Genomic DNA, 27,208 nt, shown 5'->3' on the forward strand with positions numbered 1-27,208 from the left:
TGCTTTCTTTCTAGATTTTCTTTCTATCCATCTGGCTTAAGAGCCTCTTTTGGTACTATGGAAAGTTGTAGAATGAGTCTCATAAGGAGCTTATGAAAAACTCCAAAATCATTTTTCAAGCTTCAAAAATTGCATCAGGGATTTATAAAAATGTGAGAGGAGATTTGCTATTTCATTTGTCATATTCAAACCAGAAACACACTGAAGTTCTAATAGCTTAATGTTGGACTGAAAGTTTCTCAAAGCAGATTTCAAATAGGGAAACAAAATGTACAAGTGTCATTTCAAATTCTAATTTGTATTAGTCACACAGTGCAGAGGTGACAGAGTACTGGTTGTAGAGCAGAGAGTAACTGGTGAATAGTACTTATTGCAGCTGTTCACCTTTTAGTTTTGATTGGCTGACCACTCTAGCTCTCTTTCCCAGTGTGCCAAATCCATTTACGATCAGAACAAAAACATCTAGGCAAGTAAGCTGGACATGCTTCATAATAAATAATGACATCTAGTGTCTGGCAAAGATAGGGAAGATGATGGTCTAAAGCCACCTGATTGTATCTCAGGGAAACCTTCCTTTGAGAATTAATAAAGGTGAGGTTTGAAGACAATGTCTGGGTACCTGGGTGTCTTACTTAGGTGTAACTGATTTTAGAGCTGAGTTCATAAATTCCTGCTCACTTGTTTAAGTCTCTTGGCAAATGTGTTTGTGAGAAGGAAAGAGGGGGAGACACAAGGATTTTGGTTTTAGGCATTTTTATAGGGTGCAGTCACCCAGTGAACAAAGAGGAATTATAGCCAGAGAAACAGTATGGTGGAGAGATGGACTGTGAATTCAGTGCATGCATGTGATTTTAAACAAGTGGTCTTGCCCTTATATTTTCTGAAGATACAGCTATCTTGTTCTTAAATTTATACATAATATTTTAGAATGTCTAAATACGCTTTTCTTTTGTCCCTTGAAATAAATGAAATGCTTATGTGCCCAAGGGTCAACTTAAAAGTTAAGTGTTTGTTTAGGCACTGGTGTGCTTTTAGTGACAATTAAACTATACCCTCTTCCCTACCTCTGGAGATTTTTGGTAGCCTTGCATTTTTGAGTTTTTTTTTTTTTTAAATGCGGTTTTTAAAAATTTAAATGCAAATTAAAAAAAAATGCAGTATAAAAAAGGAGAAAAAGAGGATTCTTAAATCCTTTCAGGCACTGAGTTCTAATTTCTGGAGTGAGGTTATGTTAATAACAATTACTAACCTTTACTGATACTAGGTTGCTAGATAGTCTGCTAACCATTGTTTAAACATCATTTAATTTAATCAATAGAGCCACTTTATGGGGTAGGTATTATTTGTTCTAATCTTGTACTCGAGGAGCTATTCCATGTTCAAGGTCGGGAGGGGTGGCAGTGAGGAGATACCCCTCATCCAAGGTAAGGAGCAGAGGCTGCACTTTGCTGGAGCAGCCGTGAAAAGATACCCCACATCCAAGGTAAGAGAAACCCAAGTAAAACGGTAGGTGTTGCAAGAGGGCATCAGAGGGCAGACACACTGAAACCATAATCACAGAAAACGAGTCAATCTGATCACACTAAGACCACAGCCTTGTCTAACTCAATGAAACTAAGCCATGCCCTGTGGGGCCACCCAAGGCAGGCGGGCATGGTGGAGCGGTCTGACACAATGTGGTCCACTGGAGAAGGGAATGGCAAACCACTTCAGTATTCTTGCCTTGAGAACCCCATGAACAGTATGAAAAGACAAAATGATAGGATACTGAAAGAGGAACTCCCCAGGTCAGTAGGTGCCCAATATGCTACTGGAGATCAGTGGAGAAATAACTCCAGAAAGAATGAAGGGATGGAGCCAAAACAAAAACAAAAACAAACCCAGTTGTGTATGGGACTGGTGATAGGAGCAAGGTCCAACGTTGTAAAGAGCAATATTGCATAGGAACCTGGAATGTCAGGTCCATGAATCAAGACAAATTGGAAGTGGTCAAACAGGAGATGGCAAGAGTGAATGTCGACATTCTAGGAATCAGCGAACTAAAATGGACTGGAATGGGTGAATTTAACTCAGATGACCATTATATCTACTACTGCGGGCAGGAATCCCTCAGAAGAAATGGAGTAGCCATCATAGTCAACAAAAGAGTCCAAAATGCAGTACTTGAATGCAATCTCAAAAACGACAGAATGATCTCTGTTCGTTTCCAAGGCAAAAATTCAATATCACAGTAATCCAAGTCTATGCCCCAACCAGTAATGCTGAAGAAGCTGAAGTTAAACGATCTATAAAGACCTACAAGACCTTTTAGAACTAACACCCAAAAAAGATGTCTTTTTCATTATAGGGGACTGGAATGCAAAAGTAGGAAGTCAAGAAACACCTGGAGTAACAGGCAAATTTGGCCTTGGAATACGGAATGAAGCAGGGCAAAGACTAATAGAGTTTTGCCAAGAAAATGCACTGGTCATAGCAAACACCCTCTTCCAACAACACAAGAGAAGACTCTACACATGGACATCACCAGATGGTCAACACCGAAATCAGATTGATTATATTCTTTGCAGCCAAAGAGGGAGAAGCTCTATACAGTCAACAAAAACAGACCAGGAGCTGACTGTGGCTCAGATCATGAACTCCTTATTGCCAAATTCAGACTGAAATTGAAGAAAGTAGGGAAAACGACTAGACGATTCAGGTATGACCTAAATCAAATCCCTTATGATTATACAGTGTAAGTGAGAAATAGATTTAAGGAACTAGATCTGATAGATAGAGTGCCTGATGAACTATGGAATGAGGTTCGTGATATTGTACAGGAGACAGGGATCAAGACCATCCCCATGGAAAAGAAATGCAAAGAAGCAAAATGTCTTTTTAAGGAGGCCTTACAAATAGCTGTGAAAAGAAGGGAAGCAAAAAGCAAAGGAGAAAAGAAAAGATATAAGCATCTGAATGCAGAGTTCCAAAGAATAGCAAGAAAAGATAAGAAAGCCTTCCTCAGCCATCAGTGCAAAGAAATAGAGGAAAACAACAGAATGGGAAAGACTAGAGATCTCTTCAAGAAAATTAGAGATACCAAGGGAACATTTCATGCAAAGATGGGCTCTATAAAGGACAGAAATGGTATGGACCTAACAGAAGCAGAAGATATTAAGAAGAGGTGGCAAGAATACACAGAAGAACTGTACAAAAAAGATCTTCATGACCAAGATAATCATGGTGTGATCACTCACCTAGAGCCAGACATCCTGGAATGTGAAGTCAAGTGGGCCTTAGAAACAAACAAACTACGAAACTACGAACAAAGCTAGTGGAGGTGATGGCATTCCAGTTGAGCTATTTCAAATCCTGAAAGATGATGCTGTGAAAGTGCTGCACTCAATCTGTCAGCAAATTTGGAAAACTCAGCAGTGGCCACAGGACTGGAAAAGGTCAGTTTTCATTCCAATCCCAAAGAAAGGCAATGCCAAAGAATGCTCAAACTACTGCACAATTGCACTCATCTCACACGCTAGTAAAGTAGTGCTCAAAATTCTCCAAGACAGGCTTCAGCAATACATGAACCGTGAACTTATGGTTCACGTTACCAAATTGAACCAGATGTTCAAGTTGGTTTTAAAAAAGGCAAAGGAACCAGAGATCATATTGCCAACATCTGCTGGATCATGGAAAAAGCAAGAGAGTTCCAGAAAAACATCTATTTCTGCTTTATTGACTATGCCAAAGCCTTTGACTGTGTGGATCACAATAAACTGTGGAAAATTCTTCAAGAGATGGGAATACCAGACCACCTGACCTGCCTCTTGAGAAACCTATATGCAGGTCAGGAAGCAACAGTTAGAACTGGACATGGCACAACAGACTGGTTCTAAATAGGAAAAAGAGTACGTCAAGGCTGTATATTGTCACCCTGCTTATTTAACTTATATGCAGAGTACATCATGAGAAATGCTGGACTGGAAGAAACACAAGCTGGAATCAAGATTGCTGGGAGAAATATCAATAACCTCAGACATGCAGATGATATCACCCTTATGGCAGAAAGTGAAGAGGAACTCAGAAGCCTCTTGATGAAAGTGAAACTGGAGAGTGAAAAAGCTGGCTTAAAGCTCAACATTCAGAAAACAAAGATCATGGCATCTGGTCCCATCACTTCATGGGAAATAGATGGGGAAACAGTGGAAACAGTGGCAGACTTTATTTTCTGGGGCTCCAAAATCACTGCAGATAGTGACTGCAGCCATGAAATTAAAAGACGCTTACTTCTTGGAAGAAAAGTTATGACCAACCTAGATAGCATATTCAAAAGCAGAGACATTACGTTGCCAACAAAAGTCCATCTAGTCAAGGCTATGGTTTTTCCAGTGGTCATGTATGGGTGTGAGAGTTGGACTGTGGAGAAAGCTAGCACCAAAGAATTGGTGCTTTTGAACTGTGGTGTTGGAGAAGACTCTTGAGAGTCCCTTGGACTGCAAGGAGACCCAACCAGTCCATTCTGAAGGCAATCAACCCTGAGATTTCTTTGGAAGGAATGATGCTGAAGCTGAAACTCCAGTACTTTGGCCACCTCATGCAAAGAGCTGACTCATTGGAAAAGACTCTGATGCTGGGAGGGATTGGGGGCAGGAGGAGAAGGGGCTGACAGAGGATGAGATGGCTGGATGGCATCACCGACTTGATGGACGTGAGTCTCAGTGAACTCTGGGAGTTGGTGATGGACAGGGAGGCCTGGCGTACTGCGAATCATGGGGTCGCAAAGAGTTGGACACGACCAAGTGACTGAACTGAACTGAACTGAACTGAATCTTGTACACATGAGAAAATTTAGGAACGAAAGGTTAAGTAACTTGCTTAAAGTCATGCAGCTAGTAAAGGGCAGAACTGGAATTTGAACTCGGTCATAATGAGCCTAGGACTTCCCAGGTGGTGCTAGTGGTAAAGAACCCAACTGCCAAAGCAGGAGACATTGGAGATGCAGTTTTGATTCTTGGGTTGGGAAGATCCCCTGGAGGAGGGCATGGCAACCCACTCCAGTATTCTTGCTTGGAGAATCCCATGGACAGAGGAGCCCAGAGGACTACAGCCCATGGGGTCGCACAGAGTTGGACACTAGTGAAGCAATTTAGCACATATGCACTCATAAGGAACCTAAGCAGAGCCATGGTCTTAACTATAGCTTAATAGTGCCTTCTTTCCTGCCCAATCAAGCAATAGTTAGAGAGACTTGACTCAAAGCAAAGTCAAAACACTTGTATACTCTGGTATAAACTTGGTTGTTTATACAACAATTTTTTCACTTCCCTCCAATTTTATTCAGGTGTTGGGCAGCCAAGAACCTCAAGCACTGTCCCAATCTCAGGAATTAAATAGTGACTAAGTCAAGACTGGTAAATCCATTATTTTTCTTTTAATTGGTTTAGGAATGGTCTTGTGACAGAATTTTTATCAATAAGACCTAAAGGTAACTCTACATCATGGCATCTGGAAAAGTGAATTTTGCTCTGAAAATGGTTAAGAAAGAGATGTACTTTATCCCTGCTTCCTAAGATTGATGAGTGGGATGTGAAGCTTGGAGCAGCTGCAGCCAGCTTGTGACCATGAAGACATAAGACTGAAGAAAAAAGCCCATTGAAGATGGCGGAAAGAACTTGAGTGCTTGCAGATGTTGTTAAGTTGCTGCTTTAATTAATCCTAGAATCTCTTTGCCTCTAACTTTTTAGTTTTGAGAAAATAAGTATGCCCAACTGATTAAGCCATGCTAAGCTGAGTTTCTTTTTTTGTAACTCAGAACATTCTAATTGATACATCTGGGTTCCAGACATCCCCCTTCCATATCTTCCACATTTTATCCCCTCATATGTGATATCACTTTGTGTTTTCCCTTATAGTTTTTGTTAGGTTAGAAACTGGCTATAAGATTTTCTAAACAGATGTTTGAGAATTTCCCAAACAGAGGTATTTTGAACAAAAGTGAAGTTTTGACTTTAAGAACTAAATATTTACAGTTTCTCCAAGGCTCTAAAGCTGTCCAGGAAGAAAATTGAGTGAATGTTCTATTGCATACAGAATGAAATAAACAATACACATGAGAACCCTCAGGGGACTGTCAAACTACATGAAATTTTACACATCTTTAAGCAAATCCACAGAGTCCAGTGAAAAATGGGAAATAAGAGCTGTGAGTGGGTTTGGGACTCTCCCTGAGCAGTTTTCTGCTCTTTTGGGAGTATCTAGCAGTGACCGATGATGCTCAGCCACAGACAGACTCATTATCATCAGGAGACATTTAAAGAATCAGATAGAGTAGGCAGGTTTTGCAGTTGAAGTTTTAAGTATTCTTGACTTTATCTCTAAACCCACACATGAAGAGATCGCAACTAAATGGAAAGTGTTCATGAAAGTGAAGGCGAGGTTTAATTTTCTATCTATGTTTTGCCTATCTATTTCTCTATCTAGGAAGCACTTGCCTTTTAGCAAAGTTAAAGACACACTGTAAGTCTTCTTTGGCTGTGGCCTGTTATCACCAGCTGTGACATGACTTTTATGTCAGTAATACTCATATCACATTTCACAAAATGGAGCTCACAGTGCCTTCTTTTGGAATGTAACCCCTTGGTGTCAAGGAACATTTCTTCACTTGGTTTTCTTAGGGTGGGACATCTCAAACTCTTACTCATTCATAGGCTTGAAATTACCTCTAGTACTGGTTCAGATAACCTGGTAAATTATGAATGCTGAGTTTTATTTTCCCCCTGGATTCATGAAATCAAACATATATTGTGCCTGGACATCCTTGCTGTGTGTCTTAGGGGTGCCTAACTCCTTCTGATAAGATGGCTGGCCATGTATTGGTTTGGACTAAAAGTTTGTTCAGGTTTTCCATAATATGTTACAGAAAAACCCGAATGAACTTTTGGGCTGTCTCCTCTAGTTTTTTTGCTGCCTCAGTTGGTGGCTGAGAATGAGAGAATGGGGAGTTTGTTTGTTTTTGAGGGTGTCTCCCTCAGTAGATGGTGAGTTCCCTTAGGAAAAAGACCTTTGTGCGTTTGCCTTCCCAGCATGTAGCACAGTGTCTGGTACACAGTTGCGGGTGATCAGTCAACCCCATAACCCTTTTTCTCCCTTCAGTTGCATGAGGTCACAGGAAAGATCTAAAGACAAATATAGCAATGTGTCCTACAGTGATCTGTTGCCAGAGAATAGAATGGGCTAAGTAGACTCCAACCCAGTTGGTATGCTGTATGCAGCCAAAGATTTCAAGGAGATGGATAGTCTCCTGGAACTGATTTGTCCTGAACAACAAAGGCATAAAGCCAGATGTGTATTTGAAGGAAATCCATGGTGCTCTTATTACAACTCTAGGAGCCAAAGCAAAAGATCCCTCCCTTCCCTCCAAGCACTGAAATTGGGAATTGGCAGACACTTAATAGGGCATGTCTATGGTTAGTAAAGAATGGAAAACTAGAAAAATATTAAATCTAGGGTTATAATTATCTGATTAACCACAAATGGTGCAAAAATTGAAAATCGAATAAAAAAGCTGGCATGACAAGTAGGATCGAGACTTTCATAAAACTGATCAAAATATTGAAGCAGAAATGCATTAAGTGTGGCACTTGTAACTTGACAAGATTCCCCCCACCCCAAATCATTCCTAATACAATCTCCTAGATAAGGAAATTTCCATAATGTCATGTGCTTCATCATACTTCTAGTGACCAAGATTCAGAATGCTCTTCACAGGGTAAAGAAAGCTGCATGGGTATAATTACAAGCAGAATGTCTTTGTTGGAATATTATTATTATTAGTTTGCTCATAAGACACCTTCCTTCTCAAAGTGCTCTGGGAAGCATATAAAAATATTAAAACACATTACCTTATGAAGGAAACCAACATGGTAGAACAAAGCAGGGGGAAGAAAGTTGGCTCAGAAGATGAAACATGACTCCAGTTCTGTGAATGGGGCCAGGGGATAGTTAGTGTTTAAACAGGCCAAAAGGAGCTTTCATTTTAAATTGTAAATTATATTCCAGATCAGCATATCTTTGTGAGCACTTAACTTCAGGATGGTGTCTGGTAATACATGCTCAGGGTTTCTTAACTAGGATTTTATCAGTAAACAGGAATATCTTACAGTTTTGTTTTCTCCCCAGCCCACCATTGCCGCAAAGCACTAATTTCTCAATATTACACTTCAGTGAACAATGACTAGAGGGAGAAAAGACTGTACTTATAAGATGCTTTAGTGGACATTTCCTCAATAACCTCTGCCCTTCCTTCCCACTCTTGCTTGTAAAGCAGAGGTTCCAGGAGTGGTGGCGTTTCCAGTTTGGAGAACTAGGCCTGGGAGAGGTGAGGTGTAGAGCCAAGGGATGTCTATGGAGTGGTGACAGGGCTGCTCATTTCTAACAGCGAGCTCTCATGAGGGATTAGTGAGATTGAAGGCTTAGAAAGAGTCCTTGACTCTGTGTCTGCTGCTGTTCTAAGTGCTCAGCTTATGTAATTTTATGTAATTCTTATAATAAGCTTATTAGTCAGGTACCTTGTGTGCCGTATTAGTGGCTCAGTTGTGTCCGACTCTGCTATCCATAGCCTGTACCCCGGCAGTTTCCTCTGCCATGGAATTCTCCAGGAAAGAATACTGGAGTGGGTTCTAGTACCTGTCAACATTTTAAAGGCCCAGACAGGATAGGTAAAAGGTCACACAAAGGCCATGGCAAGGGCGGACCTGGAACTTAGCACAAGTGATCCCACCTGGGCTGAACTCAACTGCCATACTTCAGTTGCCTCTACAGTAGTATGAGATCAGACCACGGACAGCCTTGAACATTATACTTATTATTTATTTACTCTTTATTCTGTTTGCAGACCAATGATTTGTAAACATTTTAAAGATCGTGGAATGCTCTTTCAAATGACATCTTACCCATATATGAAACAGATAAAAATGACATGCCTGTATACTAAGCAGGGACATGGTGTATCAGCATTGTCAGATCAAGCGTACATGCTCTGGTTGAAGTGGGCAATACATGGACTCCATCTACCCACTGCACTCTGTCCTGTCCGGAATACTCATCTGTGACTCTCTCAGGGATCAGGTTGACCAGAATGGCCGTGTGCAAGGGGAATGCTGCGGTTTTTGAATACAGCAGCGTATTCTATTCTCTAGAATAAAGAATTCAGTAGGGTCTTTTTAGAACTGATATGCGAAATGATAAGAAGACGGAGAGGGGCAGATGACAACCATTCAGAAGGCCACTGTGGGGGTCCAGAACTGATTTGATGAAGGCCTGTTCTAAGTGGTAAAAACAAAGCAAGAGGTGGATGTGAAGGAAGAATTAAGTTGCTGATAGAGGAGAATTACAAAAATTGAGAAGGCAAATATTTCATCCAGGAATACTTTTTCCTTTTTTAATGGTTTCATTTGCTGTGCAAGAGCTTATAAATTTAATTAGGCCCCTTTTGTTTATTTTTGCTTTTATTCTATTGCCTTGGGAGACTGACTTAAGAAAAGAATATTTTTTAAATTAAAAAAAAAACTGTCAAGAGTCATAGTCTTGACATACTCATAGTAAAAAAAATTTTTTTTTTTGCTGATTTTTATTTTTTTTTAGTTCTTTCATTTAATTCATTTTCTTTTAGAGTAATTTTTTTTCCCTTAGTTCAAAACATTTCAGTTAATTTTATTTTTTTAATGTTTTCCTTCCATATTTCATTTTAAAAGACAGATTTAAGAGCAGGATATATAGAACATGTTGTAATCCGTAAGCACTCAGGCATTAACTAAAAAGCTCACGATTAATTTAAATCTCAGAATGGCCTGTCACTACTCCCTGATATCAAACGAACAAGAGATTGATAGGGCAGTACCAGACCCACAGAGGGAAACCCACGTGTGTGGAGTGAGTGGCAGGGTTTGGTTCCGCAGACCTGACTTCAAGGAACGGACTCCTGGTTTTAAGAATCAATAGAACATTTATGTCGATTGTGTCAAGCTCTTAAATCTCTTTCACCTCTTGATGTCAACCAATCAGATTATGGAATTTTTGAAAAAAAATTCAGTCCAAAGTTAGGTAGATATGTTGCTATGTGGATGGATGAACCTTCCCCTAAACAACTACATTTTAGACCCAGAATCATAAATCATTTTTAATTGACTAAAGCTGGTCCCTAAAGAAGAGTAATCAAAATTCAGTCCTGGCTAATGAATCCACTGTGAAAGACAGTTGTAGCTCTGCTGATGGATGCCATTGTTTTTAAACAGCCACTAAATTGTTTCAATTAATTTCATTTGGATTTATGAATAAACATTCATTCTCCTTTGGGCTTTCTAACCTGTCTTTGCCTTAGAAAACTCATCTCAGCTCCATCAATCTATGGTGTATTTTTTCCCCAGTGATAAGATTTAAACACTCAGGATTTTCTAATTTCTATTTTTTTGAAAGCCTGTCTCCAGGGACATCACACATGATTGGGCAGTTAAAGCAGTCTATTGAGTAAAATATGTGAGAATGACTTAACAGAAGGAAATGTTAATGTAAAGAGAAAGTATGATTTAACGAGCTCTCTTGAAACAAGTTAGAACACTGACATTGTTGGAGAGGGGAGACTCCCAACACACTCCTGGCTTCAGGATTATTCCAGAAGCTGTAGTGAAGTATTTCTTTAAACTGCAAGAGTGTGAAATCTCTCCAAAGCTTTACCGAAAGCAAAAGAGGAATACTAATGAACACAAACTATAATACAATTCCAATTTTACAGCACACTTAACGTTGCTGATAGCTTCTTAGAGCATAATTAAGTCAAGTCGGAAGGAGATTCTAGTATAGCAATAGTCCTCTTGGCTGAGAAAGTGAATATCCGTTTAAGTATTATTTACCCTAGGCTGACGACGTGCAAGCCAGCACTGTGGCGTTTATATGGGGGATTGCAAGAAGCTATTCAAACTGTTTTGAGTATTTAGTGATTTCCTTTATAGTACAAAGGAACATCTACTTTGGGATGAGGGAAGAAGAGGGGCAATTATGTTTGCACACTTAAATTTCTCTCAATAGAGGACTAAAAAAGGCAATACTATCCCTCCAAAAATATAATGCAGTTTTCATATAACAAGTTGCTTAAATTAACTTAGGGAGCAGTCTTATAGAAGAGTGCATTGACTTTAAAAGTAAATTTCCCTGAGTAGGCTACTTTTTCTCTCGAACTTCATAAAGTGGAAAAGACTAAACACTTTCTTCCAAAGACCACTATGTTGTAATTTTAAAATGCCTGTTAAAAATGAAGGGTAACATCGTTAAGCTTTGAAGAGAATAACCAGAAAATCTAACCGTATAACCTCAAATGCATTACTTAAAATGTTCTCCTCAACTGGGATGATCCTGTATCCTCTGAACCTGATGGCTTGGTCTTTATCCTTTTAGCTGATGCTATAATCTTCAGCTCTCAAAGGCTTTCTGCTAGTTTTACATTAATTCCACTGGCTTGGACTTGCCTCTCAAACCTCTTCTTTCTCCTTCTCCAGCCTCACCCAGCGAGAGCTGACTGGTTCGTATCCACTTGGAAAAAGGCTTATGTGTACATATCTGACTGACTGCTTTCTATCTTTCCTTTGTCCCATTCCTTTACTTTTTCAAGATTTTATTTATATCCTAGGACTGCTCATGTACTGATCAAAACTGCAGTGAAGTACAACAGAAATATCAAATGGGCTTATGTCAATGAAGGAGTTAAATAGACATTTTCCAGGCATTTGGCCTCAAATTAGCACTCTGGAATGTGGAGAATGTTTTAAACATAAAAAAAGCTGAGTTGTATATTATAATACATGGTAACTTTTTAAATGTTAGGGTTTCATATCACAGAACATATACACTGGAAATTAAATGACCCATTGTTTTGAAACTTCTGCTGTTCAGATACTTACCTAAGTACTAGTTATAGTTGATTTAAAGACAGAGGCGGAGACCTCAAGTGCCTTGTGTATGATTTGAGGCTCTGCTTCCATTACTTTTTATAAAAGCTTGGACGAGTCAAATTCCCAAACATTGGACTGAAGATTGAGGGCTTATTTTACCCTTACCTTTGGGTTGGGCAGGTGTTTAATTTTTTAAAAGGTGGGAGAAAACAAAACACTAGAGCCAACAAATTGATTTTCTGCTGTTTTACTGAAAAAGGACTTTTTAATAAAAATTTTGGTATATCAGATAGATATCAAAGAGTGAGATTTCCACCATGGAAAATTAGACAAATTAGACTCTAAGCTCTTTGAGAATATGATAATACAAAATGATTTATGATAACATAAATCTTATGTTTTCTTGTATACTTCACATTATTGTTTAGTTTTCTTTGAGGAGGTACATAGAGATCTTGGTAGAGCTCAGAAAGCCATGTGATGCCATGACTATCCAGTCAGTGGTCAAGTTGGTAGTGTTCAGAGACAATGGCTTGGGAAGGACCACAAAGCCTTATTGTTTTCCAGCCACTAAGTGGTGTCTGACTCTTTGTTACCCCATGGATTGTAGCACACCAGGCTTCCCTCTCTTTCACTATCTCTTGGAGTTTTCTCAAACTCATGTCCATTGAGTCAGTGATGCCATCCAACCATCTCATCCTCTGTCACCCACTTCTCTTCTTGCTCTCAGTATTTCCCAGCATCACGGTCTTTCCCAAAGAGTCAGGTCTTTGCATCTGGTGGCCAAAGTATTGGAGCTTCAGTTTCAACATCAGTCCTTCCAATGAATATTCAAGGTTGATTTCCTTTAGGACTGACTGGTTTGATCTCCTTGTCATCCAAGGGACTCTTGAAAGCCTTCTCCAGCACCACAGTTTGAAAGCATCAATTCTTCGGCACTCAGCCTTCTTTATGGTCTAACTCTCATCTGTATGCATGATTACTGAAAAAGCCATAGCTTTGAGTATACAGACCTTTGTCGGCAAAGTGGTGTCTGCTTTTTAATGTGTTGTCTAGGTTTGTCATAGCTTTTCTTCCAGGGCTGTCTGGTTCCAAAATGCCTGCCCACACTTTACCATTCCTTTCACTCAGCAACCTCTCCTTTTCTTCACTCCAGTAATTACTTTTTCATGAAGGTAAAATTTCTGCCCTGGAGTTACTCCCCTCATTACTTGCAGAGGGCCACCTGGCGCTGGCCAAGGGGGAGCCAGAGGGGATCTATCTTTTCATTCCTCCCTTATTTCCCTTTCCTTCCTCCCCCTCTTCTTTTTTCCTTTTCTACCTCCTTCAGAAAGAGTTTATGAGTTTATGGTAGTGATTCTTTTGTTAATTCATTGCCCTGGAATCTTTGGATAAGATTAGGTAATTTAGGGAGGGAAGGAAGAATTCGGGCAATTATTCTTGTTTCTTTTTCCCCTGCCACCAACAAATGAGTAGACACCTTCCTTCATGTGGTCAGCTCTGCTGGGTTTTCTTAACACCTTCCAAATAATCCAGGGTTATCATGGGTTTCCCTATGAAGGATATTAGTAAGACAGGGAGCAATGTGGAAGCAACTAGCTTCTCCCCCTACCACCACTTCCTGGGGAAGGAAAATGATAGTAAAATCAGTAAGTATTGAGAGTGGAATCATGAACAGCCATTGACTGGGAAACTTCATTCCTTTCAAAATAAAATGTGTGCAGGAAGAATAGCTAAAAACTTTGCTTAGGGTTTTCCTTTCAGTAGTGCATGACACGGCAGATAAAAAGATGGTTTTGGATAGCTAGGAAGCCCACTGCTGAAGCCAAAAAAATAAAAATAAAACAAAAACAAAAACCAACAACATAGAATTAGGTGACATCAAAGAAAAAAGATAATTTTACACGATGCAAGAGGATATGTCTGAATGCAGTGGAGCTTTTCAGGCATCTGCCTATATCCTCAGGCAGAAACTCTATAAATAAACCAGAACCATTAGGCCATTTTGAAAGCTCATCTAGAATTGTCAAGCCTATTCAATCACACTTTCATTTTAGAAAGATAACAGAATCTGCCAGAGCATCTGAGGAGAAAAAATAGTGTTCAAATTTGTTGTCTTATAGAAGATTTCTCTATCTTCTATGTATTGACTTAATTTCTGCTTTTAATTCACAAAATACTTGATGGTGTCAAAGTTATCCTGAAACTAATGTAACTGGCATAACATTTCTCCAAACAAGTGTCTATTAGGCCATATTTTATGTTTTGGGTTTTCAGGCATGCTAGATAGTTTTCCCCTCCTCTCTTAAAATGCTAATAGTCACTCTTATCACTGTTCTAATAAATAAGCTTCATTATTTTTGCTTATTAGAAATAAACTTATCAAGGACCTTCCATAGTACAGGATTGAAAATGAGAAGAGCAGAAAATTGCTGCAAGGGATGAAAGAGTAAATAAGATGAAAACTGAGGTCTTAGAATATCTAACTTTATAGTTTTGTCTATAGCTACTGCTATAGTTATCCTAGAGGAGGGTAAAGAAAGAAATTAAATGATGGGTGTTTTTATGTGCCTCCTCATACTACTGATGTGTGAGGGAGTACATTCAGTGGAACATGGATTACCACTGATTGAAGTGGTTTTTGGAGATCTCTTTGCTAAGAGATATGCAGATGACACCACCCTTATGGCAGAAAGTGAAGAGGAACTAAAAAGCCTCTTGATAAAAGTGAAAGTGGAGAGTGAAAAAGTTGGCTTAAAGCTCAACTTTCAGAAAACGAAGATCATGGCATCCGGTCCCATCACTTCATGGGAAATAGATGGGGAAACAGTGGAAATAGTGGCTGACTTTATTTTCTGGGGCTCCAAAATCACTGCAGATAGTGACTGCAGCCATGAAATTAAAAGACGCTTACTCCTTGGAAGAAAAGTTATGACCAACCTAGATGGCATATTCAAAAGCAGAGACATTACTTTGCCAACAAAGGTCTGTCTAGTCAAGGCTATGGTTTTTCCAGTAGTCATGTATGGATGTGAGAGTTGGACTGTGAAGAAAGCTGAGCGCCAAAGAATTGATGCTTTTGAACTGTGGTGTTGGAGAAGACTCTTGAGAGTCCCTTGGACAGCAAGGAGATCCAACCAGTCCATTCTGAAGGAGATCAGCCCTGGGTGTTCTTTGAAGGACTGATGCTAAAGCTGAAACTCCAGTACTTTGGCCACCTCATGCGAAGAGTTGACTCATTGGAAAAGACTCTGATGCTGGGAGGGATTGGGGGCAGGAGGAGAAGGGGACGACAGAGGATGAGATGGCTGGATGGCATCACTGACTCGATGGACGTAAGTCTGAGTGAACTCCGGGAGTTGGTGATGGACAGGGAGGCTTGGTGAGCTGCGATTCATGGGGTCGCAAAGAGTTGGACACGACTGAGCAACTGAACTGAACTGAACTTGCTAAGAGGAGCCATGGTTTTAAGATTGGAAGGTGTTTGTATTAAGGAGCAATGTTTTGTCTTTTGTTTTTGTCACCATAAGAGAGACTGAGGTTGGTATGTATGGTATGCAGGAAGCAGAAACTAACCTTAAAAATCTTATGGGTATAAAGAGCAAAAACTTTCCTTCTGCAATCCTGGTTTTAGAAGAAATGTCAGTGTAACCATGGTACATAATAACTGTAATAACAGTTTCCTGAATCATTTAAGAGTATTGCCTTATTTTTGTTCTTGGTATTAGATTTTTCATTCCCTGTTGAATGCTGAAGCCTATCTATCTATCTATTGACTTAATTTCTGCTTTGAGTTCACAAAACTTGATGGCGTCAAAGTTTTCCTGAAACTAATGTAACCGGCATGACATTTCTCCAGACAAGTGTCTATTAGGCCATATTAACTCATTTAACTCAAGTTAAAGCCATTTAACTCTTCATAGGCATAGGCTTTATGGTTTAAATACCAAGCTAGATCTTTGTGCAAATCCATTATTAGAGTAAATTTGTAGAAGTGAAACTGCTAAGGATTCTGATGCTTGTTGACAATCTGCAATCCAGCAGGGTTGTACCGATTTACATGGTTACCAGTATTGTTTTTTTCCCTCAAATACTTGTCAATGATAAGTATTCAAATTCTTTCCAATATTTGTTAATAGCAGAGGTGAAAGTTTAGATATCTAATTTAATTTTCTAAGCTTTTTAAAGCAAATACTTCACTTATTTTCATGTATTTATTTTTATTTTTTTTACAATAAAGCATTTAGGCTACAAGTTTTCCTGTGAGCATGCTGCTGCTGCTGCTAAGTTGCTTAGTTTTATCATTCCTTTTGATAGTTCCAACTGTTATTATTCTGTAAATAGTTTATATTGATAATTATAATTTTTAGTTCAAGTTTTTATGAGTATTTTAAAATTTCTATGTAGTTGTTCTTAGTTGAAATTAAAGTAAAAAACATTTTTAAAAAGTTGCATAATTAAGTCCATGTTATGGCAAATTTTTTAAGGTTTTTTCTTATAGCATTTCATTTTATGTTTTGGTAAATATTCCAAGGATGTTTACAGTTTGCAGATTTTGGCAGGTATCTATCACTAAGGCTTCTAATGTTATCCAAAACTATTATATTCTTTTTTGTCTATTTATCAGTCAGAGATAAGCTCACTGACAACTACAATCCTAAAAATTATTTGTTGTGCTCCTAATAGCTTTTGTTTTATATTATTTTAATATTTAATGTTTGGTATGTCTGTATTTAGTTCTATAATATCATCATGGTAGAACATAACTTTCATTGACATAAAATAGTTCTCTTTTCTTCATTTAATACTTCTGACTTGAATTCTACTCTGTCTGATGTTAATAGAGAGAGCTACTTCTTTCTTTTTTGAATATTTTTAATGCCGTTTTAATTTGTTGTATCTTCCAAATAGCATGCACAATTGTGGTTTTGTGTATTGTAGGTTGTTTGTTATTTATTTTGCTTGACTAAAGAGAGTGGTTGTATGAAGGCATTTGATTAATTTACTTTTCTCAGGATGACATATGTTTAACTTTACTTCTGCATCTTATTTTATGCCTGCATGTTTTTATTCTTTTGTTCTTTTCCTATCTTTGCTGTATTGATTACATTTTTCTTAGTTTCTTTTTTTCTTTATTATTTTGGAAGTTAGCTTCATATTTATATAACAGTTGGTTATCTTAAAAATAACACATTTCAACCTATATTTATCTATCAACATAAAGAATGAACAGTATATGCTTATTCTTTGATAGCAGCATATGAAAATTTCATGGTTGTTTGAAAATACTATCACATCACTTTTTCTTTTCTTTTTTTATTCCTCCTATCTTTATTATTTTTTTTTAATTTTAATTGGAGGCTAATTACTTTACAATGTTGTGGTGGTTTTGCCATACAGTCACATGAATCAGCCATGAGTGTACATGTGTTCCCTATCCTGACCTTCCCACCCACCTCCCTCCCCATCCCATCTCTCAGGTCATCCCAGTGTACCAGCCCTGAGCACCCTGCCTCATGCATCAAACCTGGACTGGCCATCCATTTCACATATGTTAATATACATGTTTCAATGTTATTCTCTCAAATCATCCCACCCTTGCCTTCTCCCATAGAGTCCAACAGTCTGTTCTTTATGTCTGTGTCTTGTTTGCTGTCTCGCATATAGGGTCATTGTTACAATCTTTCTAAATTCCATATATATGCGTTAATATACTGTATTGGTGTTTTTCTTTCTGACTTACTTTGCTCTATATAATAAGCTCCAGTTTCATCCACCTCATTAGAACTGATTCAAATGCATCTTTTTAATAGCTACATAATATTCCATTGTGTATATGTACCACAGCTTTCTTATCCATTTGTCTGCTGATGGACATCTAGGTTGCTTCCATGTCCTGGCTATTGTAAACAGTGCTGCGATGAACATTGGAGTACATGTGTCTCTTTCAATTCTGGTTTCCTTGGTGTGTGTGCCCAGCAATGGGATTGCTGGGTCGTATGGCAGTTCTATTTCCAGCTTTTTAAGGAATCTCCACACTGTTCTCAATAATGGCTGTACTAGTTTGCATTCCCACTAACAGTGTAAGAAGATTCCTTTTTCTCTGCACCCTCTCCAGCATTTATTGTTTGTAGACTTTTTGATAACAGCCATTCTGACCATCGTGAGATGATACCACATTGTGGTTTTGATTTGCATTTCTCTGATAACAAGTGATGTTGAGCATCTTTTCATGTGTTTGTTAGCCATTTGTATGTCTTCTTTGGAGAAAAGTCTGTTTAGATTTTTGGCCCATTTTTTGATTGGGTCGCTTATTTTTCTGAAATTGAGCTGTAGGAGCTGTTTGTATATTTTTGAGATTAATTCTTTGTCCATTGCTTTGTTTGCTATTATTTTCTCCCATTCTTAAGGCTGTCTTTTCACCTTGCTTATAGTTTCCTTCGTTGTGCAAAAGCTTTTAAGTTTAATTAGGTCCCATTTGTTTATTTTTGCTTTTATTTCCATTACTCTGGGAGGTGGGTCATAGAGGATCCTGCTGTGATTTATGTCAGAGAGTGTTTTGCCTATGTTTTCCTTGAGGAGTTTTATGGTTTCTGGTCTTACATTTAGATCTTTAATCCATTTTGAGTTTATTTTTATATATGGTGTTAGAAAGTGTTCTAGTTTCATTCTTTTACAAATGGTTGACCAGTTTTCCCAGCACCATTTGTTAAAGAGATTGTCTTTTTCCATTGTATATTCTTGCCTCCTTTGTCAAAGATAAGGTGTCCATAGGTGCATGGATTTACCTCTGGGCTTTCTATTTTGTTCCATTGATCTATATTTCTGTCTTTGTGCCAGTACCATACTGTCTTGATGACTATTGCTATGTAGTATATGAAGCCAGGCAGGTTGATTCCTCCAGTTCCATTCTTCTTTCTCAAGATTGGTTTGGCTATTCGAGGTTTTTTGTATTTCCATACAAATTGTGAAATTATTTGTTCTAATTCTCTGAAAAATGGCCTTGGTAGCTTGATAGGGATTGCATTGAATCTATAGATTGCTTTGGGTAGTATACTCATTTTCACTATATTGATTCTTCCGATCCATTAACATGGTATATTTCTCCATCTGTTTGTGTCATCTTTGATTTCCTTCACCAGTGTTTTATAGTTTTCTATATATAGGTCTTTTGTTTCTTTAGATAGATTTATTTCTAAGTATTTTATTCTTTTCATTGCAATGGTGAATGGAATTGTTTCCTTAATTTCTCTTTCTGTTTTCTCATTGTTAGTGTATAGGAATGCAAGGGATTTCTGTGTGTTAATTTTATATCCTGCAACTTTACTGTATTCACTAATTAGCTCTAGTAATTTTCTAGTGGAGTCTTTAGGGTTTTCTATGTAGAGGATCATGTCATCTGCAAACAGTGAGAGTTTTACTTCTTTTTTTCCAATCTGGATTCCTTTTATTTCTTTTTCTGCTCTGATTGCTGTGGCCAAAACTTCCAAAACTATGTTGAATAACAGTGGTGAGACTGGGCATCCTTGTCTTGTTCCTGACTTTAGGGGAAATGCTTTCAATTTTTCACTATTGAGGATAAAGTTTGCTGTGGGTTTATCACATATGGCTTTTATTATGTTGAGGTATGTTCCTTCTATGCCTGATTTCTGGAGGGTTTTTTTTATCATAAGTGGATGTTGAATTTTGTCAAAGGCTTTCTCTGCATCTGAGATAATCAATATTCTTTAATAGCAGCATATGAAAATTTCATGGTTGTTTGAAAATACTATCACATCAATTTTTCTTAAAAATTTTTGAGTTATTAGATCCTAAAGCAATCCATATCAGGGAAAAATGGAGAAAAGCACAAGAGGATATAATGGAAAGATTGAAGTTGTTTGTAAACAATATTAGAGTTAGAAGTGAAAAAACAAAAAACTATATTAAGTAGCTAGAACAGAGGGGCTAATTTGGCAACCCACTCCAGTACTCTTGCCTGGAAAATCCCATGGACGGAGGGGTCTGGTGGGCTGCAGTCCATGGGGTCGCTAGGAGTCGGACACGACTGAGCTACTTCACTTTCACTTTTCACTTTCATGCGTTGGAGAAGGAAATGGCAACCCATTCCAATGTTCTTGCCTGGAGAATCCCAGGGCGGGGGAGCCTGGTGGGCTGCCACCTATGGGGTCGCACAGAGTTGGACATGACTGAAGCAACTTAGCAGCAGTAGCAGTAGCAGCTATTAGGAATAAAATTAAACATTTAATTACTGTTTTAGGTTGAAATGGCTGATCATATTTTCAGGTATCTTGGTTTGTTTGGCGTGGTCTGATTTAAAATAGAGGCCATGTGGTAGTGAAACTGGTCCTGATATGATGAGGCCATGGAGTGTAGGCTGTACCCAAGGTGAGGGCTCTTGTGGAGATAGGAATTCCCTCACTAAGTCAGGCAGATAACAGAGACCACAGAAGGCTTGTGGCGAGGAAAGAGTTTATTGAAATGAAACAGAGAAGATTTCTGACATAGACATCAGAAAGGGATAAAAGAGAATACCTGCATCATTAGCTTGAGCATTATATACCTGTTGATTAGTTACTAAGAATGGATTAAAAGAGTATATCAAGGTTGTAAAAGTTCTACCAGACCCTCTCCTACAACATATACCTTGAGATAACATGGACACAAGATTAGCCAGAAGGAATGGGTTCCTGTTAAGAAGCAAAAACATGTCCTCAAGCAAGATACATTGTTGTTATATAATCATTAGCACAGGATCTAAGGAAAAACATGTCTTCAGGCAAGATATATTATTGCTATATAATCATTAACACAGAGCCTAAGGAAAAACAAATCCTTGAGTGAGATGTATTGTTGTTTGAAGTGAAGAGAAGTTGCTCAGTCGTGTCCGACTCTTTGCGACCCCATGGACTGTAGCCTACCAGGCTCCTCAGTCCACGGAATTTTTCAGGCAAGAGTACTGGAGTGGGTTGCCATTTCCTTCTAGGCAAAGAATGTATACGTCCTTCTTAAGGGGTCTTGGACTCATTATCAACCTACCTAAAGTTAACTATATCAGTAGGGCCACCAGAGAGAGGTGCCTCAGGGAGTTCACCCTCCAAACCTGTGTAGGTTTTCAACTAAGATGCTTTATGCAAGCAGGTCTCAGTGAAACCTGATCCAAGATGAGCAGAAATGGGGTCTATTCCTTGATGAATAATTAGCAACTCAGAATAAACCACTTTGTTGTTTTGTTGTTTAGTCGCTCAGTCATGTACAACTCTTTGTGACCCCATGGATTGCAGCATACCAGTCTTCGCTGTCCTTTACTATCTCCTGAAGTTTGCTCAAATGCATATCCATTGATGATGACATCCAACCATCTCATCCTTTGTCACCCCTTCTCCTCCTGCCTTCAATTTTTCCCAGCCTCAGCGTCTTTTCCAATGAGTTGGCTCTTCACATCAGGTGGTCAAAGTACTGAAGCTTCAGCTTCAACATCAGTCCTTTCAGTGAATATTCAAGACTGATTTCCTTTAGGATTGACTGGTTTGATCTCCTTGCTGTCCAAGGGACTCTTAAGAATCTTCTCCAGCACCACGGCTTGGAAGCATCAATTCTTCAGCGCTCAGCTTTGTTTATGGTCCAACTCTCACATCCATACATGACTACTGGAAAAACCATAGCTTTGACTAGATGGACCTTTGCTGACAAAGTGATGTCTCTGCTTTTTAATATGCTGCCTAGGTTTGTCAGAGCTTTTATTCCAAGGAACAAGTGTATTTTAATTTAATGTCTGTAGTCAACATCTGCAGTGATTTTGGAGCCCGAGAAAGTAAATCTGCCACTGTTTCTCTTTTTTCCCTATCTATTTGCCATGAAGTGATGGGACTAGTTGCCATGATCTTAGTTTTTTGAATGTTGAGTTTTAAACCAGCTTTTTTACTCTCCTTTTTCACTCTCATCAAGAGGCTCTTTAGTTCCTCTTTGCTTTCTGCCCTTAGGGTGTTGTCATCTGCATATCGGAGGCTGATATTTCTCCCAGCAGTCCTGATTCCAACTTGTGAGTCTTCCAGCCCTGCAATTCACATGATGTGCTCTGCATAGAAGTTGAATAATCAGGGAGACAATATACAGCCTTTCCCAATCTGGAGCCAATTCGCCTTTCCATGTCCAGTTCTAACTGTTGCTTTTTGACCAGCATACAGGAGACAGGTAAGGTGGTCTGGTATTCCCATCTCTTTCAGAATTTTCCACAGTTTGTTGTGATCCACACAATCAAAAGCTTTAGTATAGTCAATGAAGCAGAAGCAGATGTTATGCTGGAATTTTCTTGCTTTTTCTGTGATCCAATGGATATTGGCAATTTAATTTCTGGCTCCTCTGCCTTATCTAAATCCAATTTGTACAACTGGAAGTTCTCAGTTAATGAACTGTTGAAGCCTAGCTTGAAGGATTTTGAACATTACTTTGCTAGGATGTGAAATGAGCCCAATTGTGCGGTAGCTTGAGCATTCTTGGACATTGCCTTTCTTTGGGATTGGAATGAAAACTGACCTTTTCTAGTTCTGTGACCACTGCTGAGTTTTCCAAATTTGCTGACATATTGAGTGCAACACTTTAACAGCATCATCTTTTAGGATCTGAAATAGCTCAGCTGGAATTCCATCACCTCCACTAGCTTTGTTCATAGTAATGCTTTCTAAGGCCCACTTGACTTCACACTCCAGAATGTCTGACTCTATGTGAGTGACCACATCATTGTGGTTGTCTGAGTCATTAAGATCTTTTTTTGTACAATTCTTCTGTGTTTTCTTGCCACTGCATAATTAGCAACTCAGAATAACCCACTAGAGCACAATGAAGTTGGATATAGTGTAGAGACCAGGTAAACTTGCTCCACAAATCCTACAGTTCAGAGTTTAGATTTCATTTGATGGCCAGGAATGCAGTTCTGGTTCCCAAGAATGAAGTAAATTCTGGACTAAACAGCATCTATTGTAGTTCTCTGTTTTCATTAGTTCTTTGGAAAATTCTAAGAAGAAGTACACATTTCTCACTCTTGTGTGCACTTTAGGAAATGTTCTCGAATATAGGATTTATGGTATGCAGAGGCAATATTACTTCCACAGAACGTTTTGTTTAAATTCTAATTATTAGGATTTTAACTCCACATAGATGTAATTCTTATGCAGAATTCTACCTACTCATGAAAGTCATGATTTGGCACCATCTGTGCTTTATTTAGGTATGCCTGAACTATTTCTTGTAAAACTACAGAAAAATTCTACTCCTTTCCCCCCCTGATTTTATAGGCATCTCTTTAATCAGCTAATAAGATCTGTGGTGAAACTATGACCATAGATAGTTGCCCGACCAGTTCTCTGTTTACTGAAAAGGTTAAAAAATGATCTAAGAACATTGTTTTGGAAAGGAACCAGTGCTTGCCTCATCTGGAGTGAAAGAAAAAGAAGAATCCGGAAGTATCAGTTAATGTAGTCAGTGGGTGTTTGTGTGTGTAAGGAAGTGCAGGCCTGGGAGAGTTTTTTTTTTTTTTTTTTAAACTCCATGGTTTTTAGGAGTTTTAAAACATATTTATTTACTGTGTTTTGTACTAGTTGCAGCACACGGGCTTCTCTCTAGTTGTGGTGTGGGGGCTCAGTAGCTGTGGTGCTTGGCTTCCAGAGTACATGAATGCTATAGTTTATGGCACACAGGCTTCGTTGCCCCACAGCATGTGGCATCTTAGTTCCCTGACCAGGGATTAAACCCTGAATTAGAAGGTGGATTTTTTTTTTTAACCACTGGACCATCTGGGAATCCCAAGGGAGAAGTTCTTAATTGATCTTAAGGAACACAAGTGAAGAAAGCTATCAGGCCACTGAGTTGGTTTCTGAAAAATTTGCCATGTTCAGTGTCTGTAACCATTAGTGGTAGAAAACCTCTGAGACTGTATGCAAAATATATCTAAACCAGGTCTATTATCATCTAACTGTTATTCAACTAAATATAATATTTGGAATATTAGCGTGGAGTGTCCTATCTCCCATAACTATCTAGAATACTATTCATTTTCCTTGGAGTCCTCAAATCAGAGTTTTTTGTTTTTTCACTTAACTTCCCACAGTATGTTGCTTAATATACCCATTGTAACATTTTATGAAGGAATAATGAAGCACTGTATGTAAATTGTAATTCACGTAGAATGTCACCCTTTTTAAGTATATTGTTGTTTGGTCCTTTAGTCATGTCTGACTCTTTGAGACCTTATGAACTGTAGCCTGCCAGGCTTCTTTTCTGTGGGATTTCCCAGGCAAGAATACTGGAGTGGGTTGCCATTGCCTTCTCCAGGGCATCCTCTTGACTCAGGGATGGAACTAACATCTTCTGCATTGCAAACAGGTTCTTTACCACTAAGCCATGGGAGACTTTTAAGTGTATAGTTTGCTGCAAATGTATACAGCTATGTAGGTATTATTACAGTCAGCATACAGAATATTTCCATCATTCCCTCAAGTCCCTTTATAGCCAATCACCTCTGTCTACCTCAATATTCCAGCAATAAGTGATCTTTCAGTCTTCACAGATTAAAAAAAATTTTTTTTGTTGTTGTTTAAGTGTCTTAGGAAGGAAGCATTGCATAGATCCTGTATGATCCTGTATATTAACAGAATGGATCTGTCTCTATATAATTTTGCCTTGAATGTCTTATAAATAGAATCATACAGTTTATAGTCTTTTTTGTCTGGCTTCTTTTCATCCACGTTATTTCATGGGTCCAAAATTCAATTTTTATTGTTGTGTAGTATTCTATTTTTGGAGAAGGCAATGGCACCCCACTCCAGTACTCTTGCCTGGAAAATCCCATGGACGGAGGGGCGTGGTGGGCTGCAGTTCTTGGGGTCGCTAAGAGTCGGACACGACTGAGCGACTTCACTTTCACTTTTCACTTTCATGCATTGGAGAAGGAAGTGGCAACCCACTCCAGTGTTCTTCACTGGAGAATCCCAGGGACGAGGGAGCCTGGTGGGCTGCCATCTATGGGGTGGCAGAGAGTCGAACACGACTGAGGTGACTTAGCAGCAGCAGCAGCAGTATTATATGACTCTACCATAATTATAGTGTTATTTATCTTCACTAAAAACCTTGTCACCTATAGACATATGGTGGCCATTTACCTTATGCTTTGCTGTCATGGATGCTAGGGGTAAAAGTGCTAATTAAGACATAGTTCTGATGAGATATTTATATAAACAGATGAAGTTAATATAATAAGGCTAGGACAGGGAGAGGTATATTCATGAGTATAGAGAAGGGACATTTAGGATAAACTGAGCCTTTCAAGAGAATAAAAATCAGCATAGAAAAGAAATATGAAAGAATGCAGAACAAAGAGGAATGAGCATGAAGACAGATAATAACATATGAAATGCTACGCTAATGCTAAATCACTTCAGTCGTGTCCGACTCTGTGTGACCCCATAGACGGCAGCCCACCAGGCTCCGCCATCCCTGGGATTCTCCAGGCAAGAATACTGGAGTGGGTTGCCATTTCCTTCAATGCGTGAAAGAGAAAAGTGAAAGTGAAGTCACTCAGTCGTGTCTGACTCTTAGCGACCCCATGGACTGCAGCCTACCAGGCTCCTCTGTCCATGGATTTTCCAGGCAAGAGTACTGGAGTGGGGTGCCATTGCCTTCTCTGATGAAATGCTAAGAACTTAACTAGAATATTAAGTTTAAAGTCTTGGTGGCAAAGGAGGCTAAGAAAATAAGTAGTAGCTGGAACTTGAGAGACTTTCAATGTCATGGAAGGAACTTGTTCTTTATTATGTCATGTGAGGGATTCTATGATATATTTTAAGATGGAAGAGTTGGTCTGATTTGCATTTTAAGCTATATTTAGTGTGGCAAGTAGAGTATGAAAAACAATTTTAGGTGGTCTTTGCCAATAATAATGAGGACCTGAATCAGACCAGGAATCTAAAAGGTAGAGAAATAAGAATCAGAAAGAAATAAGAAAGGAAAAAAAAACTTGGTTATTGAGTGGTTGTAGATGAAAAGGCATAGAGAGACAGAGAGGGTGATTCCCATAATTCCAGAAAGGATGTTGGGATGAATATTTGTGTAGCTTTGAAGAAGGGAAGTAATTTTAGTTTTGGATATAATGGATTTGAGGTGCCTACAGTGCTTTCAAGAGGAGATTTTTAGTAGGCATTTGTATTTACGAACATGATTTCACATGTGAAATTAAAGCAGAAGTTAGGAATAATTAACACATAGTGAAATACATGGAAATGAAAGAGTTAAAATTCTTGGGGAGTAGGGACAAAAATTCGACTCATGTCTGTGTTTTTCATGGCTCACAATACAGAGCCTGAAATGCAGAAGATGCTCCAAAATATTTATTAGGAAGATGAATTTCCAAATTAAATTTTGTCTTATGTCTGCACACTGGAATTCAGGGGATTTAGACCTATAACTAAGGCATGGAATTGCATGACCTATATAAAGGCAGCTGGGTAATATTCTCTATCTATGGCAGATAGAGCTTTGTGCAATGAACAAATAATAACATTATAGTTATTTTCTGTTTCTGGGTTGTTGAGGGAAAGGGAGAAGGCCACCTGGAGCTTGGGTTGCACAGATTGCCAACCCACCACTATGTCTACCATTTAGTTCTACCTTGATTAGGCCTGAACTAGGTAAATGAGTGTTTCATCTTGCATTTTCCCACATAAACAGATGTCCTTACCCACATATAAATTTAGAAAACTGTGTGGTTTTAAATAAAAGGAGGCTATTTTTCCAGTTAGGAAAAAGGTGGCTGTTTATCATCACTCTTAAAGACAAGTTTATTTTTCAAAACCCAGGTGAAACCAATCCCAGCTCTTCCAAGAAGCCTTCTCAGATCTTGCCAGTTGGAACTAATCTCTGCTGCTGCTGCTAAGTTGCTTCAGTCGTGTTCAACTCTGTGCGACCCCATAGACGGCAGCCCACCGGGCTCCACCGTTCCTGGTATTCTCTAGGCAAGAACACTGGAGTGGGTTGCCATTGCCTTCTCCAATGCATGAAAGTGAAAAGTGAAAGTGAAGTTCAGTCGTGTCCGACTCTTAGCAACCCCATGGACTGCAGCCCACCAGGCTTCTCCGTCCATGGGATTTTCCAGGCAAGAGTACTGGAGTTGGGTGCCATTGCCTTCTCTGGGAACTAATCTCTACTCACCATTTATTCTTATATTATTTATTTTGGAAGCTGTGTGATACGTTAGAAAGAGCCTGGATTTTAGAGTTAGGTAGTCATGGGTCCTA

This window comes from Bubalus kerabau, chromosome 1 (genome assembly GCF_029407905.1).
Source record: "Bubalus kerabau isolate K-KA32 ecotype Philippines breed swamp buffalo chromosome 1, PCC_UOA_SB_1v2, whole genome shotgun sequence".
In the NCBI taxonomy this organism is placed as follows: domain Eukaryota; kingdom Metazoa; phylum Chordata; class Mammalia; order Artiodactyla; family Bovidae; genus Bubalus; species Bubalus kerabau.